Source organism: Tauraco erythrolophus, chromosome 8 (genome assembly GCF_009769465.1).
Source record: "Tauraco erythrolophus isolate bTauEry1 chromosome 8, bTauEry1.pri, whole genome shotgun sequence".
Taxonomy (NCBI): domain Eukaryota; kingdom Metazoa; phylum Chordata; class Aves; order Musophagiformes; family Musophagidae; genus Tauraco; species Tauraco erythrolophus.
Window position 1 is genome coordinate 42,327,225 of NC_141472.1, and position 22,295 is coordinate 42,349,519.

Below are 22,295 nucleotides of genomic sequence, written 5' to 3' on the forward strand. Positions count from 1 at the left end.
AGGTGATGCTCCGGCCGCGCCGCTCTCCCCGCCACGCCAGGGGCTGCTTCTTCGGCACCCCCCCCTCCCCGGCCCGGGGTAGCGCCGGCGGGGACGGCCCTCAGCTGACTGCGCCGTGTTGTGAGGAAAGTTCGGTGGGTGCTGAGCCCCGGCTCGTCCCGAAAGCGTTCACCTCGCCACAGCGCGGAAAGCGGTGCCTGGAATAACGCTGGGGTGCCGGGGAGCCCTCGGGGTTCGCTCCCCCCCCCCCCCCCCGCCGCGGCCGGGCTCTCTGCGGCGGTCTCAGGCCGTTGTCTGACTCAGGAACCCGCTGCGGTCCTTGAGGCCCCGCTGGTGTGAGCTGAACTTCCAGGGATCGGCCAGGAACTGGACTCCCGACGGACCGCAGCGTTCGCGAGATGGGAATCGCTGTGGCGCGTTTGGTAGCGGGACGTGGCTATCGTCGGTCCTTGGCTATATTTGGTCAGTGGCTTGCTCGAATGTGTATGTCGTGATATGTTTTTCCGTGGCCTTCTGCTGGGAAGGCCGAATGGCTCCATCCGTGCTTGCCATGTCGCCGGTTTCTCAGGTCAGGTAGCGCTGGTAGGCTGGCCTGGCCGTGTTTTCTACTGATTAAAAGGAAAGTAATGTGTCAAAATGTCTGAAATCGCTTAAAATGTAAGGGCGCAGACTAAATAACTCAAGGAAATATGGGAAGAAGCCTTCTGGAGGTTTGCAAGAATCCAGAAGTAAGAGTTCGGGCATTAATGCCGAGTTGAAATCAGAGTCCTCTACGCAATTAGGATGTTTATATTAAAATCGCTGTGTTCTGCTTATTTCTGGAGCTTAATTGCGTCCTCTGTAATTTTAGGAAGACGGTTCGAGCGCTCAGTTTGTTAAGTACGGTGGAGCACGCCGAGCCATGGAGTAGGCCATGAGTACGTGTTTCGGTGGGGCATCACAGTTAAACGGTGCTCAGCGGAGAGCGCGTGTCACTTCTGCCTCACACTGGAAGGGCACCCACAAGGAAAATCTCTCCTAAAGTGCCTTGGTGGCTCCCACTTCTCGTTTGTACGTGCGTGTGTCGTGCGAAGCAGCAGTTCTGTGGTCAAACTGGAGTCTGAGAAAGCCACGATTCGATGGGTTGGGAAGAATGAGAGAAAAATGTCGTTGGGCCGATACTGAGCGATATAATGAAGAAGAGTTGAAGGTAGCAGCCGTAACTGTAGTTCTTTTTAATAGTTTGCCATTAGGTTTCTGTTAGCTTGTGAAAACAAAATTACTTTGGTTTCGAAGGCGTGAAAAATGTGCGATAATCATTGTCAAAATCAGCAGATAGGTGTATGAAAACCCTTTCTTTAAACGTGTGGCTCTCCTTTTGGTCAGTTCACCATCGGCAAGAGTTGGACAGCAAAAGACTGACCAGAAATAAAGGAGGACACTGTTGTTTTGGTTTTTTTTCTTTAATGGCAATGTTTCCTTTCTCAACCTGGGATCCCATTGATCTACTTTCATGGAAACCTATAGCGGCTTCAGGATTACACTCCTGATGTATGTAGAGCTGCAGATCTGCCTACAGCTGATGAGATGTATTATTTCTTACAGGGATTTAGCACTTTAATTTCTTTGTGTTTTAGTGTTAAAAATAGGTATGATTTGATTTAATAGGGTTCTCAGTAAAATACTCCTTACAGAATGCTAAAGCTGGGCAGAATAATTCAGGGTCTTCTCTTACTTTGAATCCTAGAGATAAAATTACCAGTAAACCCTTCATTTCCACAGGCCAATTTGGAAGGGTTGTGTAGGGAAGATCCATCCTCAGGAACCAATGGTGGGACTGGGATTCTGAGTTGTGTCAGAGGCAATTTCTGCAGCACAAAGGGGGCTAGGGCTAATGTGGGGCTTCTGGCTGCTGTTGCAACGGCCTGCTAAGAACTGAAAGAATTGAATCTTTCAACTTGTGTTGAGGAAAGTTGTGTGTTATCAACAGCTGTAACTAAAGGGCAACACAGTTTGGTTTTGTTGGGGATTTTTAAGCCCTTTTTGCTGCTATTATGAAGAGGTATTTACAATTGCTAATGGCTTTTGGGAAAACTTCTGTACGTGTTTTTCATTCATTTATCTTTTCAGCCAAAATTAATAATTGTTTTCCTGTATTCCAGGTTAGTGGCTTCCCAGACTCTAGGTCAGAGAGATGGTTTTGAATTAGCAAGGAACCTACCATGGCAAAATGTAGGCTGTGCCAGACATAAAGATGCTGTTCAGGCCGAACTTATGCTGTCTTACCTTTCTTTGTGGATGGCTGTGATCGTTTCTGTTTAGACTAAGTAGATGGATGTTTGAAGAGAACCTTTGTGATGCAATACTTTCAATAATTTAGCTTTTCTTTGCTTGCAGTCCTTTCATTCTTCTTTGGCTGGGGAGGGATCAGTCTTTTTCCTTGTTAAAAAGCGCTGAAGATCTTGGCATGAGTAACGGTCCGCTCAAAAATGGAATGCCTTGGTTTTCAGCTGGATTATTTAAATTTGATTTGTCATTAGATTTATTTTTTTTTCCCCTACTGTTACTCGTGGCGATTCCTTTTATGTGGAAGATCAGTAACTTGAACACTGTCTGTAATGATGAAATTAGTTTCTAAATCAGCAGTGAGTGCTTGTCATGGATGTTCCTTCTGGAAAGCAGTAGCCCAGGTGGATGGCCCCTCGTGCCCATCTGGAGCCCCACTAATGTCAGTTTGTCTTTCTATGGGCTTAAGAGACCACGTGCACAAAGCAGCTTGCGAGACAAGAATCTCATCTGTTAATGGCTCAGGAAACAAATTTTGAAAGTGACTGAGCAAGCATCCTTTTCAAAAATACCATTGAAACTTTTGAAAAGTGGGGAGTCTGGTTTCTTTGAGGCTTATTCAGTTGTTTGGGGGCTTGGTATTGTTTGGTTGGTTGTTTTTTTTTAAGGACTCTGTATTGGTTTCTGTTTTGTCTCAGTGGAAGTGAATATCAAAGTTACTGTTGATTTCAACAATATAAAGATACAGGATACGTTTTTAAATGCTCTTATGTCATTAAGGACCTGCTTATTCTTTTAATTTAAGAGTTATTTGAATGTTTGAAACCACAGGCTTTCACTGGCTTTTCTTTGTGATTATTTTTGGAACTATTAGGTGGAATAATACTGCTCAATCAGTTTCGGATAGGCCTGCGCTGGAACCAAAGCTTGTATTAGAAATAAAATTTTGGAAGAGCATTGGAGACAAATAAAAACTAAAGCATCCTGAAAGCTATGTAACTAGAGTTAAACCAAGTGGGATGCTAATAAAAAGCAGCAGTTAAGAAATTAAGAAGTGCTGACTCCTTTCCTCGCTTCAAATTCCAAGTTCCTTATTATAATGATACCTATTTTTTTGATGAATCGTCTAGAAAGGAGTTCAGACTTTGCACTGTTTTTAAATTGAGGTAAAATTTGTCAAAACCACTTAGATTACGAGTTATAAAGTGTATGAGTCCATATGCATGTATGTTTAGCTACATACACAAATGCGTATGTGTAGATACCAACAGGAGTATGTAAAACAAGTGTAAAAAATAGATACTTTAAAACAGCGCTTAAAATGAAAGCGATTGTGTGGCTCCAAAGATCCGCGTTTTGAGACTTTTACCCTGAAGTTGTTGTTTCGATCTGGCACGTGGCAGCAGGAATCAGTCAGGACCGTGAGATGGCTATTCATAGACCTTTGGGAAATGAGTTATCATCTCCGTTCATCTGCAGCTTGACAGGTGTTGCCATCCCAAAAACCTCCACTGCCTCCCGGCCTTCCCGTGGGGAAGGAACAAATCGTGGAGAGTGCCTTGAGTGTTGGTTGTGTTGGAGAGGGCAATACAGAGAGCTGGAGATGCCCAAGATACACTTGTCACTTGGTTGGTTGGTTGTTTTTTCCTGAAATCTTCTGTTTCAGGAGCTTTAAGTTTGCTTCAAAATGGAATTGTAAAATGATAATTCTTTGGGAGGTTTCTAATAACTTTCTTTATCAAAGAAAAAATAAAGGGTTTGATTTATTACTCTGGTTAAATTCTTCAATGTACTGTTTTTGTTTTGTTATAATTTCTTCTACAGGAAATATTTTAAAATAAAGTAAGCCAGCAGCATTTTAAAAATTCTTATCTTGTCACAATATCTGATAACTAAAACCTATAGAAGCAATATGTTAATTTCCTTATTCCTATATGAGGATTAAAGAAATACATATATTCTCATAATTTTCGATTAGTCTTATGTTTTCAGGGACATTAAATCCAAAATTATTTTGGTGACTTAGAGAAGGAGGAGTAATCTGAAATGTAAATAGCATCTTATATATTGGGGCCCTTGGTTTGCAGCATCAGTAGCATGGCCTCAGGAAGAAAAATTCCCAAGTGAGGGAACCAGAACAGTTGTCAATTGTTTGCACAACAAATCCTGTTGGATCAAATGGTGATATTCCCAACATTTAGATAAAGAGAGGCTTGCAATAATGTTGCCTTGTACCCTGCTGCCAAAGGAAACAAACGCAGTCTAAGTTGGGAGAAGAGTAAAAGTCGGCCAAATAGAAGCTAGGACTACATATCATAAATGTAGATAGTCTGATTTTTCCATTCGTACTGCCTAGTGTTTCAAAAACATGTAAATGAAATTTCGATTTGCCAGTTTTAGACTTCATTTTTAAGCTCTGGCAGAGCATTGCCAACACGTTATTTAGGATTAGCTGTTGTGACAAATGAAAATCTTTATAGGAACACGTAAAACGTTGGGGTTTTGTCTTCATCCTTGAAGCTTTTAGCTGGATACCTCATGTATATTTATATATGTGTGTGTGTACTCATGCATGCATGTTCATACACATGTGTGCGTGTAAAAATATATGTATATATAGGATTAGCCCAACTGGAATGAGTACAAATTCCATGTGTTTTGGTAGGACTCAAGCTGTAGCACTGACAATAACAAACAGCTGGCACTGGCTTTGTTTTGACTGTGTTTGCACCTAATCAACTTTTAAATTATATATATTTATTTTTTTTTTTTTTTTACTTTTAAGGCAGATGCCATGAGGATTTATGTATCTGTTTAATTTTTGTATAAGCATGCTGTCGACTTAAGGAGGTAAATTTTACTCGTTTTATATGTATGTAGAAGACAAACACACAAAAAAGTTTTTGCTGGATCTCCTCATCCAACCCCTAAATGAGAGGAAGAATTTTTTAGTATCTGCTATTTTTGTAAGAAAGCACTGCGAAAGTGGACAAGTGAGATCATTGATCAAACAAACCAAGTAGTCGGAAATCTGTAGCGAGCTGATTTTTTTGGAACAGAACTTCCTTTTGTCTTTTGGGGGCAGAAGGGGGGACACATTGTCCCCCTGCAGTCTTTATGGGGAAAAAGCTCGGCTAAAGCACGTTCCGAGGATCAGATTTAAGAGGCAGACATGTTGGTGTAAATTGGTGGTGCAACCTGTTTTTGTTACATTGTTCCTGAGCATGGCTCCTTGCAGTGGGAGGTGATATTGTCATACCTGCTGGTATTTCAGAGTTCAGTAACTTCCTTGGTGCGTTTTGAAGTCTTAAGAGGAAAAGCCTTTGGAAAACATCCTTCTGTTTTGCAACCATTTGTTTTAAAGTTTTCTGGCTATCTGTTTTTTCGTGAAGAACCGGACTGTTTCTCAAGTATAGCCCCCTTTGAAAACTTATTTTCCTCGGAAGACTCCCATTCATACTGTCTGAGGAAAGGTGAGCCTTTTTTCAACGTACTCTTTCAAAATAGCTTCCCAACGTTTTGTCGCGCAGGAGTTCTTGCCGAAGGGTTCCTTGGCCGTTTTGGAAACTGTAACGTGGTGAAAAGGTTTGTTTATGCTCCCATCTCTGTTCTGCTGGTGGTATGGGAGCACGGCCGGAGCCAGGCAGCGAGCTGTGTACAGCAGTCAAACTGCAATTAAAGCTGCAGCCTCCAGTTTGCTAAATATCAGGACGTGCACGGCAGCTGCAAAGAACTGCAGAAGGGGCGAAGGCAGAGTGGTGGCCACGATTTGTCTCGATCTCAGTGCGTTCTTTTTCACTTGTTGTTCTTTTCCTATTTCAAATCTTGCATACGCTTTCAGATTCAGAAATGCTTTGCACTCTGAAAGAGGCTGGCTATGAAAGAGATCTATATTTGGTGCTGCGTCTCTTCCAAGGCAAAACATTCATGGATTTCAGCGGAAGTTTTGTCCTACTAAGGGCCGTGGAGTATGTTCCTCTGTATTGGAGCAGGTATCAAAATTCTTCCACCATGGCTGTTGTACCACTGACCGTTCTCTCCTAGGATAATGTAAGTGTTGAGGGCAGTGAAGTCCCACCTTCTCATGGTAGCAGGAATGTGCTGTGTTTAGTGGACAATAACTCAAGAATTTGTGCATTTAAAAAAATGCGAACTAATCACACAGATTTCCTTGAATACTTCAAACTTCAGGCTGATGTTTGGGTTTAAGGATTATATATTTTAAAAATACGTGAATTGCTGAAGCCTTTTAAAACAGGCATGGTTTTCCTCGCAGTCTGCCTTGGTGTTATTAAGCAATCGAGCACATATGTGTCTGTAGGCCAGCTGAACTGAATAAGCAAACCATATCTGGCCTGTAGGCTATTGGTTCCTCACCTCTGTTTTAAAATTAGTAAAATCATTTGCAGCGTGATTCATTTCTAAAAATGACTTGTCCATCTGTGCCGAGGGGACTAGCTTTAAAGTTGCAGTGCTGGCTGTGGTGGTGGTGATGTTTTTTCTGAAAGTTGCATTACTCTTGTAACATCTTTGTTGTAGCTTCATGCTTTGGCCAGGTTATTGTTCTTTGGTAAAATAGGCATGTAATCTGGGGTTTTATAATATTGTTGTGCGAGGGGATTTTAGTTTTCTGAAATATCAGTAAAATATTTGTACTCTTGATATTTTGTTATTAGAAATCTATACAGGAAATCTTTACCCTGAGGAAAAAAATAAGAGGTCTATTCTGTTTTCACTGATGTCAGTGCTAAAATATTTATTAACTTCCCTGGGTGCTGGGTCAAGCCCTAATCCTGAATTTTTCATGAGTTTCTAACTTCACCAAGGTATTGGGGAATGAGCAGTTCTGACCATGTAATGATCCCAAAAGCTGGTGGTTAGGCAGCTTCTTAACCAGCTGGTATGTGGATTCCTAGTGGATCACCTTACAGATTTAGCTTTCTTCCTGTGCCTTTTGCTGGGCTTTTCCCATGCTCCTTTTCTCAAAAAACTTCACAGTTATGAATCAGTCTTAATCATTTTTGTAACTCGAGTCATTATCTGATGTAAGAGTTCTGCTGAGAATCTGCAGATGCATGGTGAGGTAGAATTTAATGAGCATATCCCTGGCACTGAAAAAAAACCAGAAAATTAAAAGATAATTTTTAGGTCCTTTTTTTTTCTTTTTTTCTTTTTTTTTTTGGTGTAAAAGGAACTTATAAGTACTTTATGCCAGTAAAGGTATTCCTGTGTATAGGAACTACATTGTTTTTCTTAAATAATAACTATCAGAGCAATAACTGTTGTTTTGTCGGAGAATGAATATGTAAACTTTGTACAACTTGTTGTTTACCATTTTTTCCTTTATTTGAAAAGTTAATCAACTTCCTCCAAATATTGATCTATGCTAAATAAAAATAAGTTTAGCTTTATTCAGTTTTTTTTTAAAGTTGTGGGTTGGATACTGCAACCTGAGACAACGCTTATCCTATAGTGAAACTCTTGGAAGTATATTATTCCGATTTCTAAAATTATTGTCTTTAACAGAACAGTAAAAAAAGTGCTCATATTCAACTTTTGCTAATTATTGCAAATAATTATAATACTTTGTGTGCACTGGAATTTCTTTATAGTATCTGTATGTCTGGAATGTTTCTGAGCTTCAGTTACAGAAAAAACGAAATACTTTTTAGTTTCTGTTTGCGTAGATAGTAGTCAAAATTCCAGTGTAATATGTGAAAATGTTCATTATAAAATGGTGGTGAATGTAAACTTACTCATTGCTGACAACGGTGAACTTTAAATTGAAGATACCTTGAAGCATCTCCAGTTGCCAGTTAGCTCTTTATAGAGACTTTTATTTGATGTCCTGATGTAAGGTCTGGAAAACGTCAGTTGGCATGTATACTAGAGGTCTCCACAGAGGTGGGATTTTAGGATTAGGTTATATGAATCTGTACGTTCATCAAAAATTTGCAAATAATTACTACATTTTTAATCTCTGCATTAATCCTGTCCAGTGTAATCCATAAGTGTTCTGTCCTCAATTTGCATAGACTCTCCTGTTGTTTACTTTCCCTTTACTCACACACTTTGTTTTGCCCTAATAGAAATACCTAAGAACTTACTAACTGTTAGTTGGCCTAAGAAGTAACGTTTGATGCTCACCTTGGTGGCGTTTTCCTGTGTGTCAGTAGTGCAGTGAGTTTGGAACGCTACAAATAAACTTGAAACTTCAGAGAATGCATCACTGGGTAGAAATATTTTTATTTTTGCACAAACAAAGGATGGTGAAGCCTGCTTCACCGGAGAGGCGAGTTCCCTGGAGCTGCAAGGGGCTGCCTGCGAGTAAGTCTTCCTGCTACTCACTGTGGTGGTGTTGAGTGTTAGGTGTAGGTAATTTTTAGGGAAGATGGTGTTCTGCTCTCTGTAAGGAGGATTACAACCGAAAGCTGCTGGAGAGGCCTTGTGGTGTGGGAGTAGGAAGGAAACGAGTAGCGAGACGTTAGGAAGTAGCAGACTTTGGGGAGAGGGGTTGGTGGTCAGGAGCAAAGCAGCGTAGCGGGGTGTGAGAAGGGGGTGCAGCGAGGGGGGAGGCGGCTGGAGGCGAAGCAAGCGTTTGGAGCAGAGCTGAAGGCTGGGGGGTGCTGCGGAGGTAATCGGGGCTGGGAGGAAAACTGGGAGGCGTTTGGGGAGCAGGGGCCTTGTGGCTGGGCTTAAACGTGTTTGCCATGGCAGAGAGAAGGAGACCTGGGAATGGGCAGGGATGGGAGGAGGAGATAGTGACTATTTAAGGAAAAAACCCCCGTAGGTTACCGAAGACAAAAGCGTGAAGCCCTATGTCTTACATTTTCACACCGAGTATCAACTAGAAAGTGCTGTTTAATACAATAGTCTCGGGATGGTTTGAAAAGGGAAATAAATAAGCATCTGACTACTGTCAGGCGTAAAAATTATTTCATGATGTTGTCGCTGTTGCTGCCTAGACTGGGGAGAGCTTAAAGCTGTTGCAGTCTGGATCATCAGGCGTGTTTGGGCACCAAGCCCCACTGTTTCCAACTGATAACTGGTATCAGCAGAGAAGTGCTTAAATATCTTTGAGGATTTGGCCTAGATGTTCAGGTTTCCATGAGTCAAGTCTCTAGGCAACTGAATACAGGACTTGGGTTCAGCTTTTTCTTCTTTGTCCTACTTCAGCTCTGTCTTGTGGCTGCAGATTCCGCGTCTTGCTTGGAGGAAAGCGTCGGAGAGTTCTGCCGTTCCCGTAGCATAAACACATCTCTGACAAAGACCTACATGTTTAAGTTTTCCTTAGGAAAAGCATCCCATCATTCTGTTCCGAAAAGGGGGACTGAAGTGCTCAGCGTGCCTTCTCTGCTCGGCATTATTTTGTTTACTTTGACTATATTCTTTCTTACTTGTCTCTTGAGTAAACAATTCTAATCCACTGCTGTACTTGCAGGACGTTTTTATTATTTATTTCTGAACCTCCTGATTTTTGATGCATCCTTTTGGCATCAGATGACGAGAAGTAAACATGATATTCCTAGTAAGGGGAAACCACTGATTCATATGGATTATTCTAATCCAACATCATGCAAGTGAAATCAAAAAATAGTTTGACTACCTAATGATTCAGAAATGCAGAAATGTTGCCAAAAATTTTAGCATTTGTTAGCTTTACACTTGAGCAAATGCATTCTGGTAGAGAATTTAACTTTTTTTTTTAACTCTTATCTTCAGAGTTTTAAGGCTATGAATTTATTCAACAAAAACAGAAGCATGTGCTTTACATTTTATAAAAATATGAGAATTATTTTTTTAGTTGCTTGCGTCTTCCTTTTTGGATTAATAATTCTGGACTTACATATACAGGGACAAACATTCTTCCATTGAATACAGACAGAAAAGGGTTTTTTTAATTGAAAAGGAGTTTTAACACGATTTAGCATTTTCTGGTTTGAGATAATGGTCTGAAATACAGCTTGTGCCATAGGAAATAAATTCAGTATACCTTAGTGAGGAAAGGAGTATCTTTGGAACAACATCAGTTTCTGTGTATTTTGAGTGCTTAAGTATTTCAGCAGAAATGGGAATAAATTTCTTTTGAGGAACCTGAGCAGAAGTAGGAACCAGATGTGTTGATTTTGTAGGCATTAAACAGTCTGCATGTTAAGAATTAGTCTCTGATCTCTTTGAGTTCCATGACTAACTCAATTATTTTATGTGCCTTTTCTGGACAGTGTTTTTCTGTGTATTTGTCAATAATAACTGGAGCCCTGGTATTACTGTAGTATAGAATAATAGTAATAATGAGGGATCTTTTTTTTTCCTGGACTTCTGTGAAAATTATTTTGGACCTCATACAGCAGAATGATTTTACATAGTTTAATAAAGAATAAAAGTGATAATTTGGGATGAACAGTAGAAGAGACTTCTGATAATAAGAGAAATTTGACTTCTAAATTTAGTTTCTATTGTATAGCTTAAGTCAAATTGCTGATACTATTCTATGTTACCTTCTTAGCTTGGTTACAAGGGAATATCTTTGCACTTAGCAGAAACAAGCTTAGTTTTTTCATTCCTTTTTTTTTTTTTCTGTTCAAGACCAGAAAAACCCACAAAACAAAATAACCCCTCACCAAACCCCAAACCTGTCCCAAAATACTTAAATATATCTTTTTCTCTTAACTACAACAGCTGTACAAGATTGTTTTAAATAAATATTCTGATGCAGTTCTGCCAAAAACAAGAAAAAGGGATTTGTTTAGTCAGCGGAAATAGTTATCTGCAAAGTAGCAATGAGTTACTTATGCATTTTCCCTGTGATTCAGCATTTGATGAATAATACGTTAATAAATAATTGCTTTAAGTTAGAAAGCCAGATTTGAGAGGATTTGGGGTTTTATTTAGATTTTCTATAGTAATACACAGGTCAGTTGACTTCAGATAACCTGGGGGGATTCTGACAAAGTGAAAACGTCTGTCCTGCATGAAATATAAATACATGCTCAGCAACTGTATTAATCTCTAATAATCTTTCTTGTTAGATGCTTTTCTCGCAATTCTAAAATACAAAATTTTAAAATGAAACTTAATTATTTTGGATAAAAGCGAGGAAAATAATAAATTTCTGCAATGTTCCAGTATGAAATACTAAATGGGAAACGCAAGGAGATGTTAAATGTGCTGGCCAGGGAACTTTCCATTACTTTTGCGTGACTTTTACCATGACTTTTTACTTTATGTTAAAGTAGAATGCCTTTTCTACATGGAAAAGTGACAGTCATACATTGTCATCTATTTTTTTTTTTAAGCACTGTGATTTGGTGCTACAATTACAATATTAAGTGTTAATAACATGGGTTTAGTAAGAAAACTTTAAGATAATGTCTGGACAGAACACTGTTTCTGTATAGAAGATAGTTGCTCTCCTAAATTTGCGTAGCATATGTTTGTCTGTGTATATATGTGGGGTTTTTAAGGCCACTTCATCTGATGGTATTATCTCATGGGCACTGCTTCCCTTTAAGATGGATGGGACTTGTACCTCTCTGAGAGGTGAACTTATGTCTAGCAGTGGAGTGCAGCATGTTTTTCTCTGTGCCATGGAAAAATAAGTTTATGAGGTGGGCAAAACACTTTTGCCATTGCTATAGAGACTCGTGTGTTTAGTGTCAAAAAACTTTTTCATAAATACAGCTGTAGAATACCTAAGGCTATTCAATTCTTCTTTTCAAGGGTAAAGGATTGTTTTCTTTTCTTTCTTTTTTGATTAAATTCTTTGAGAAAGGGAGCAGTCAGAACTAACTTCATAGTTTTTCCTTTGTTGAATTGATGAGTTATAAAATTTTATTTTGGCAGGTTTGATACGAGAAAGAAGAAAACGATAGACTACAAGTAGGGCACAGAAGAAAGTTGTAGGTTATTAAATCTTTTCAAGGAGAAAAGGAAGTAGTTCAGGGTGCTCACAGAGGTTCCTGTGTCAGCATTTGAGAAGCCTGGAAGAGATTATCTTCAGCCAACAGTAGGTAACGAAGGACAGGATGTGAAGGGAGTACTGAACTACCAGTATGAAGGAAATTTGAGATATTTGCCTGTTTCAAAACTGGTTTTGCTTTAGATGTCGTCTTCCTCTGCAGTTCTTGAGCTACACTGTGAGAGAGAGGGTTTTGAGCACACAGATTAAAAAGTGAATGCTAATGTCTTGAAATAGACATTTTAATAGGCTTTTGGCTTTTTTTTTTGAGTGAATTTGTCATTAAGGAGAAATGATAGCAATGCAACAGATAAATTGGAGCAATTTAACACTTCACACATCTGTTTGGTTTTGAGAGGTGTTTTTCCTCCCCGTACTGCTCTCCACATCCATGTATGTTTTATGGAGAATTGGCCCTTCTCCTGAGGGCATGGGCAGTATTAATAGAATTAGTTAAGGGTCATTTGGCCAAAGGGTTCGTGTTCTAATCTGTCAGCTCTGTTCCCTCTGACAGGTGAGTTGGGTATTTTGGCATGTCTGTTGCTCCACCTATGACACTGGTGGTGTGCTCTGCACCCCACTGAGATTTCTCAGCTGGATTTTACTTGGTCTCCAGCAGTGAATTTGTCAAAAGGACATCAGCATTGTTTTTTTTAAAAAAAAAAAAATACTAGCTGTTGTCCCAACCCTGTGAATTGGTAATGCTTCTGGAACGTACGCTGGAGAAAGTGGGGTGTGTACGTATTGAGGAGCGAAGCAGGTGGAGCCAGGTAAGCTGTGCTGAAGCTATCAAGTCTGGAAGATCAGTCATGTCCTTGCCAGTTGAAACTTGTGTTAGACTTGAACGTATGGTGAGCATAATCCTGTGCTCGGATGCCGTTCCCACTGAAAACTGCTTGTTATTTTAGGTGCATGGGATAGGCCTGGCGGGGTGCTTGACTGGTATATTGACCCTCTGTGATAGCGAGGGTCAGGATCAGTGTGTAGTAATGCTACAGGATATGCCTCTGCAAAGGCTTGCACACTCTGCCTGCCTGCAGAGCACCGTGCCTTAGCAGTGCTCTCTGCAACCAGGTGTGCGTAGCTGTGTCTTGCAGTTGCACTTTTTTGTCACTGACTTTCTGAAGCTGTAACTGCTGTAGCACCCTGTCAATTATTACACTGTGAAAAATTACGTTTATCCTCCTTAATCCGTCTTGCACAAGCGTTTGCCATCACCTTTTTTAAGCTAAGATGCAGCTGATTCAATTACGTTCTTCGCTTCTGCCTTTTTCCAGCCAGTGCCAAACTCCGGTTCTGCCACTGTGGGATGGGCTGCGCCTGCTTGGGGCTGAACTGTTGGTTCGGCAGGTTACAGCCAGAGATTTTGAGAGAATTACGGACGGCTTTCCACCGGCCCCTTCTGCCTCGTCGGAGGCACTGGCTCTTCTCAGAGGGGAGTTGTTACGGCAGGCTGGAGAGCTTTGTTGAGCAGCTCCTGTAGTTTCTGTAGCTGGCTTCTGATGCAAGGCCGTTGAAAAGAGATGAAATCCTACAGATAGGAATACTTGGGAACTTTGATAAGGAAAGTCAGTTGTACATGGAACTTTTCTGAGAGTATGCCACTTGTCCTTTTGTCTAGCCAGGGAATTGAGAAATGCTACAACAGCCTGAAAGCAGGTGGACATTATCCAGACTGCAATAGTTTGGGAGTCAGACCTTATGTTTTGGGAACTTGCCGTTTCTGCAGTCATGGAGACGCTCATTAAATATGTCACATTCAATACGCAGTTTATTGAGCAGTTTACTGACAAACAGAACAAATGTCTCTTGAGTGATAGGTGGTTTTGGAGAGGATTTTCGTCCCTGGGTTAATCGTGTTCATGCAGTTTTGCTTATGGAGATTACTGTTTGGTAACACGGGTCTTGGTTAGCAACATCAACTCTCTTCCAGTAACCAACAGAACAGGATTGCGTTGGCAAAGCGTACAACTTCACACAGCTGGGAAGGCCTACCATGGATTTATTTAGGCAATAGTAGGCATATGCTTTCTGAACAAAGTGATTTTTAAGAGGAATATTCCAGTGTTGATTCAGAAGATTTTGCCCACTTTACACTTGTGTGACTACCAGAGTTCCTGGTATGGCCACGTTTTAATTACACACCTAGCAGTTACAGGATGATGTGCGTTCCTATTTGAAGATAAAACCCTGCCAACTGAAAGCCGTTAAGCCAGTGTGATCTGTGTTGCTGTGTCATGCTGTGCTCTGCGCCACAGAAAGTGGATGTGTAATGGTTTTAATCTGAAGTAGAGAGAAAACGCTGCCGTACGCAGGTGCGTTTCGAACAATTATGGCTGTTGAAGTATGGGATAGGGCTAGGTGAGCAAGGAACGCTGCTTCAGGCTAGTATCTTGGCCTTGTGTGAGGATCCAGAAGGAGAAAACCCAGAGTGGTGATAAGGAGAGTGTGTTCTCTTGTATAGCCTTTGGTTTGTTTTTTTTGTGTGCTGGTATTACAAACCCTTAGACCTTTCAATAATGACATCAGAAGCTTGGGTGCAGTTTTCTCATTCTTCTTCCAAAACTTAAAAGTGACATGGTATTTTCCAAAAAGCCAATTAAAATATAACAAAGCATTATACTTACCAAAAGTACACAGAAAAGTATTCCAGTTTCTTGTCCACTGATAAGTTCATAGTTAGAACAGTTTACTAAAATGAAAATGGATGTAAAATTGGGCCCGTGGAGAATTTCTACAAGGAGTCTATAGTGACTTTTTCTGCATTGAGACTTCCACTGGATTTATGTATTTTACAGCTTTTCTAACATGGATGAAAGGGCCTAGATCAATGATATAATCTACCAATTTAGACCTTAGTTTCTATTTTTAAGTAAGTGATATCTTAAATTTTTGCCTTTGGGGTTTGGGAGCATTTTGTGAAGGAACATTTGTCCTCTGACCATTTTGGGTTATAAGGCCAGAATAAATACGGAAGGGAGAGCATACTGAATTTATAAAATATCAATCTGAGCAGAACAAAAGGATTCTTTTTAACTCCCAACTGAAAATACTCCGATTTTTCCCCACCCCCAGCAGAAGGAATAAATGAACAAAGAATTCAACTGAACTAAGCCACCACAGAAACAGAAAAGGTGAAAAGCCACAAGCAGTGAAGGAAGATGAAAAGGAGGGTCATAAATGATTTGTTGTGTGCTGCACAGGTTGTTAATGCTGTTAATGATTGAACTGTTTATAGGGGCTTACAAAGGGTTAGTAAACTACTCTGCTCAGGAATTCCACTGAATCTGACAAGAATGAGCAAAAGTAAGGCTAGCAGGGTGCCAAACTAGGGCTCGGAGATTTGCCGGCAGAAGTCGTTCTCCAAGCCTGGCGAGGCAGCGCAGGGTGAGGGAGCCCAAACACGGATGGCTTCAGGGTGCTCCTTCGCTTAATTCAGCGGCTGGAGGTGTTCAGCCTAACTGGGACGCTCCTCTGGTGCTAATAACTATATAGCACTATTAAGTTACCAGCGTGATAGAGTTACAAGGAGTGTGGAAGTTTACAGAAATATGCAGTAATACTTGCTAGACTTGCAAGTCTGGTTTGGGGGTTGGGTGTTTTTTTTGCGTTTTGTTTTCTAGGGTTTTTTAATAAATGCAAACTCTCTAAAGTCATTTGGTAGTTACGTATTTGTTATTTGCCCTTGCTTTGAGTCCACCTTAGTTGCTACAGCGAAGATCAGGGAAACCAAGACCTTTGCTGTTAAGGAGGTCCAACATGTTACTTAAAAGACCTTTTGTAACTAATGTTATAGTTTAAAAAATGAGAGTCACTTCCCCTATTTTACTCCATCATAATAAAGATTACAGCTACCACTTACTCAGTTGCAGCTATGGCTGCTTCTCTTCTGATTGTTCTTTAGGCTCACTGACTCAGATTCTGGGGTTGTGTCCCCACGGGTGGTGACCTTAAAGAGGACTCAGAGGAGTACTGTGACTTGTTCTGTGTTTTGTTTTGCTATTCCAGTCTGAAATCATACTGCTCGTGTTCATGAACCTATCGTGCAGAATCTGATCATGAGGTCTATATTTAGAAATGAAGGAGGAACCTTTCAAACTCCCTGTAGTAGAGACGGGAAGAGGAGGAGTATCCAAGCTTGTCATTTCCTCACAGAAGAGGATTTTCAATTTCTAAACACGTTTCTGGTCTTGTACAGAGGTATGAACAGCCTGTACCTGTGTTTGTATGTATAAATAGAACAAATTTATGTACAAATGTACATTCCTGATGTTTCTCCCAAAGTCACAGACTCGTCTTTACTCTTAACAGCTCTTAGGCATGTGATTCTCAGTGGTTGGCTGTGGAGTTGACAACTGGAGTTCGGCTGATTCACACAGATCGTGCAAAATGCTGGAAAGGTGCTCTTGAGCAGTGCTAGTTTTCAGCTTTAAAAGATAAGGGGAATAATGAGCAGATGGGAAACCTAGAACATCTTGGCCGTTGCGGGAATACTTTAGTGTATCAAATTACACACACTCTCCATTTGTACAAAAATTGGTAATCCAAACCACATGTTTGTACACGCTTTTATTTTACTTATTGGTAATACAAAGGTTGGGGCAAAACATGTCTGTGAGTAAAACTATTGGCGTGTTCTAAATGGGAATTCAACCACAAGCGATGTGTCAAGTGAGCACAATCTGCATTAATTAGCAAAATCCATCAGCTGCCAATCAAACAGCTCTGAGCTCTGGTTTTGGCTGTAGGTTTGTGCTTACTGGGGCTAACCTGAGTAGAGTAACTCAAGTGAAGTAGCTGCTCGCCGTTGCAGTAATTTGAGCTGACTCTTGCTGTGAAGGTGAGCGATTGCTTGCAAGGAAGCTCCCGATGCTTGGAAGTTGTTCCTGCAGCAAACCGTGTCGGTACTTGGTATGCACCCTCCCTGCTCTTGGCGGGTTATCTTCTGGGGCTGCTTTGCTCCTTCATGACATAACGTGCAGGGTAGGAAATGCAGAAGTATAACACCGCGGTAATGAATCCATCAGTTAAGGATAAATGTCACCTGGTTTTGTTTTTTTCTCCTAAGTTGTTCAAAAATTGATGCAAAATGTTGCATTAAATCTTGGTGTATGAAAGCAGAGATCGATATGCTACTTTGCTGTGTAAGTTTAGGTTCATCTGTGAACGAGATTTTGGGGAAATAATGCTTATATTCTCCCTTCTCCCAGAACAACCAGAAAAACGCTTCTGAAAACTTTTGGATTTTTGCAGCTGTTTTAGGGCACTGGGAAGAAGTTAAAGTGGATGTGGCTGAATTATCTCTACCTAGCATTTCAAGGTATCTTTTAGGAACATTTCATGGTACAAATGTGTTCTGCAAAAGTCATTATATCCATCCTCATAAATTGTTTGTACTTTTTCTGAACTGTTCTCCTTTAGAGCCTACTTTATTGAAAGTAATTTCAGAATGAAACCTCACTTGATAAACTTGGGTTTAGTAGTTGATGAGCAGCTCGTTTAGGAGCTGTGGGCTCTGTGAAGCAGCCTTTCTCCATCCATGGGCTCTCAGGGAAAGCGGTCTCCGTGTTGTCATCCATGCGTCTCAAACCAGGCACTGCAGGTACCTCCTTGCTACTTCCCTCTGTAGCTGCCCTGTATTCCTGGACATCCTTAGCCTGTTCCAGAAGACATCCAAATCTTTTGGCATGTCTCACCACTCAGCAGGGTGCAAGGAAGATGCCTCAGGCTGCTCTGGACCTAGAAGGATGTGCTGTGTTAGCATGTACCCAGGATAACAGACCTTACCAGGATCACCTAAACACCTCCTGGGCTTCAATGATCAATCTGGAGAGTGTCTGTATTGTCCCAGCTGTGGAGGAGATGAGTGATAGTATCACGTTTTTTATTTTATGTGTGGGTATTTGCAGACAGTAGGTTACTCATCTCTGCCTTTTTTCTGTACGGTGCAGGAAATTTTTCTGACATTAAAGTAGGTTGTCTCAGTTTGGAGTTTTTCCTTCTAAAACCAAAGCTTTTTACTGCAAAAGAAATGTTAAGGAAAAGTTTTCTCAAATCAAGGTGTACGTACAAAATGATGGCTGAGTACCCACCCACAGTTTAAAAAATTACTACCAAGGGTATTACTGTTCAGAAACAGCAAAATTGTTTTTTGGAGATTGTAAGTGGTAGCAAGTTGCTGTTGCCTGTTCTTGGTGAATGCAGAGGAGAATGACTGTCTAACTTTAGTTTAGAACTTGAATTACAAACTACTGAGAAGGCAGGATGGAAGTTCTCCAGCCTGCACTAGTGTTTATTGCTCAGGGTTCCTCTTTGTGTTACTCTCTTTAAAAGACTCTGCAAGACTGTGTCTGAAGTTCACCTACCTGTTAAGAGGTTTTGATGTTCCCGATAGAGGATGAAGTAGGTTCTTCTGACTTAAGATGCCTGCAAATTCATAGGTAAAGAACGCCCAGCTCTCCCCATCGGTCAGGCTTGCCTAAGGTGTTTGAGAAGACCTTTCCACGTGCATCTCGGTGAACGCTAACGTTGCAGAAAACGTGCCCGTGGGCTGTGCTCCAGCTCAATGAGGGGCACAGGTACACGGTGGGTGCTGTACAGACCTGTGTGCATTGCCTTTTCTTCCTGCCGATGGGCGTACGGGTGCCCCAGGGCTACGATAAAGCCACCTGAGCCCCCTCCCTCCCTTTTCCCAGCAAAGCCTGGGTGCAAACATGGCCCAATGTTGATGTGTTGGTAAATAACTTCACCTGTGAGCACCTTGAGTGAGAAAATGATGTAATTGTGTGACAAGATACATTTAGGTCTTGACAAGACTTTTCAGTTGCCAGTCTTGTGTTCAGTACTCTGTAACACACAAATAGGAATTTGTCATGAAGACTCAACAATTTGGGAAGGAAAGAAACGTTGCAAGTGTATCTGGAAGACGTGTTTATATAAACCCAGAGAAGTTTTGTGCCAGAACGTTTATGAAACTGAAGGTGTGGTGGCTGCTTTTTATTACCTGGCATGTCTGATTCTTAACCATAGCCGTAATTCTAATTAAAAACTAAAAGTACTTACTCAGTATTGTGCTGTGGTCCCTTATTAAGATGGAAATATATACCACTGGATGAAAGACTTTTTGTTAACAGAGCTGATGTTGAGATGGAATATACCTGAGCAGGTTTCTGTCGTGTCTGTAAGGAATAAAGTTAGAGTGACTTTACTGTTTGATAGTTTGTTTATTTTCCTTTTGGAGGAAAAGTTCAGAAGTGTTTATGAAGTAATCATCATTTGATCCACCTTCTGGGTTTTATTAAATACCTTACGAAAATTCCTCTGGATCACTCGCTCGTTCACCTAGAGCTGTCTTCTTCAGAGTGCTTGAATGAATACTGTCACCGTTGATGGCATTGGGTATCCTTACTCTTGTGTCCTGCAAGTACTTTTTCAATCCACGTGGACAAGAATGGGTACGGGGTTCATTATGGAGCATTTACTTGAAAACAAACTGGTTCCCCTAGTCTGCATATTGCTGGTTTGTTAACATGGCAGTTCCCCACCAGTCTGTCACAGAACTGTGATCTCGGATTTGGCCCACGTGACGTCTCTTCTGGCTGTTGCAACCTGTGAGAGATGCCCCAGACAGACATGGTTCTTAAGGCTTTGGTGTCACAGCCCATCAGCCTGGTTTGGTTTTTTCCTATGGTACTATTAAGGTGACAGAGCAAGTAAAGTGGGAGAGCTTTGTCCCAAACAGCCGATGATGTCTTCAGGAACAGTGAAGTTTGCACTGGTTTTTTAATTTGATTAAATTTTAATTTTCCTTTATAAACTTCTGCAACTTTTAAAGGGCGAAGAGGGCTGCTTCTTCCCCTATTATCTCTCCTTGTCATAGTTGCTTGGCTTGCTTAGCCCAGAGACTTTAACCTTGTGTTACTACTTTAAGGAAAGGGCTTAAACATCTTGGCATTCTTTAGTGTTTGTCAGTACACAATTCATCAGTAGGAGATAGCAATTACATGTTTTGTACGTGGGATCATTGCTTGAGATGGAGAGAGAAGAAAAAAATCAAAAAGCTGCCAGTTATTTTCTGCTTTTGCCAGTGTTTTTGCTAGTTGATGGAGAGCAGAGCAGTGTCTCAAAAGGAAATGGGAAGAGAAGAGCTCTGACACGAGACTTTAGGAGACAGATCTCCTATTTTCAGCTGAGTGCTCAAGTGACTTTGTAAGAAACAGCTTCCAAGCTAGCTTGGAAGTTTGTGTCTTGCCTTGTGTGTCTGCCAGAAGTCCACCTCTGCTATGCTTCTGTAGGATCTTCATTCCTTTAATGATCATCAGGTTAGTGGGAGAAGAGACGGCAACAGTTACTCAGTTGTGAGCCTCAGAGGTGTGACTGCAGCAAATTTAGGCATACTCAAACTAGCTTGGGTACAAAAAGCAGTGAACTTGCAGCAGAACAGGCTTCGACATGCTCTAGCCACTCTCACGGGCGCTTCTGCTGCTGCCTTTCTCATTGCTGCTTGTACCCAAGCTAGTGAGATTCAAACTGGGTCACGTCTGTCTGTCTGTCTGCAGTTACACCCTTGTGTTAGCAGTGCAGGCGTACCTGACGTTTGATTCCCTCCATCCAGCGAGTCCTCCCCACCCCAAAGAAGGGAGAGGAAACGTGAATCCAGAGTGTGAGTCAGAGGAGAAGGCTTTTTGCTGCTTCGTCTGATGACACTATGAATTTATTGCTGTGATTCTTCCTGAGCTTAGCAAGTAGAAGCAATAGTGCTTTCCTGGTTTTAGGAAACTGGAAAATTAGTGTGAATGCGTATGTTCATAAGATATTTAATTACAAGATGTCAATTATGCCATTATCTTAGCATAGGTAAATGTGTCTGAAAGCCTCAACTGTCCTGTTTTATACGGTCAGGATCATTATATCCCTGCATGGACTTCTCTGAAGGCTCTGGGTGCAAGTCCCAAGCCTAAGAATCCATTTCTCATGCCCACGTGTATAATCCACAGTAATTCTAGGCTATGGTAATTATGTCCTAAAAAGAAAAAGCATTTCTAGGCAAAAATAACTTAAGTTTACTGAAGTCCATTTGTATTCACAGTGGCAAATATCCAGACGTCCTTCTTTTTGCCTACTTCCGTTCCCATCCTCCAGTCTGCACGTTTGTTTTTTTTCCATAAAAAAAAATAAACTTTAACTTCCAGGTTCAAATGCACATCTCTTGCTGTAAATCTCAAAATAAGCAAATAGGAAGGGAAGAGCTTCAGGTAAAAATCAGAACCTAAAACCTAACTCTGTCCATTCTTTATTTGTTTATTCAGTTTAAAATACAGAAATATCTTTTTTTCTGCCAAAGCTACTTCACAGAGGAAATGTCTGAGCAGCATTATTTTATACCTGTGTAGGGTTTTTGTGTGTAATTCAGTATAGCTGTAAGATGTGTTTTAAACAGATAGGAATTTTGAAAATGTATAGGTCTTTCAAGAATGCACAGTTGATGTTGTCATGATTTTTCAACCTACCATGATCCAAACTTTTAGATAATGTAAACCATTTGGGTTATTTAGTTTTGTACACTAATATTTGTATTTAGGATTTTTTAATGATTTGTACTAGTACTGCTGAGGCAATATGCATTATATAATAATGATTAAGGATTTTAATTTTTTTACTTCAGTTGTTTTGTGTGGTTTTCAGTGTTAGTTATGGATAAGGTGTTACAAAGATTTGATTATTTTGTATTCCAGTAGGAAAAGGTTGCTTAAAAAAGGGTTTCTGGTATGCTTTGGAAGAAAGCAGAGAGCTTATACAAATCCAATAAATAAATAAATAAATCTAGAAAAATGTGTGCAAGTACAATACTGCAGAAACATGAGACAGCATAAAAACAGCCTTCTTTGCAGAAAGAGATGATCAAGTCTGCTTCTTCCTTGAGAAGTAAAATTATTAATAATTGTGACAGTTGTCAGCTTCTGAATACGATCAATTTTATAAGCTCAATTACAATTTTTCTGCGTAGCTCATAATTTCACATAAATATCACTAAAAGGTGATTCTGAGCTGAGGAGACAAAGGCAATTAAATT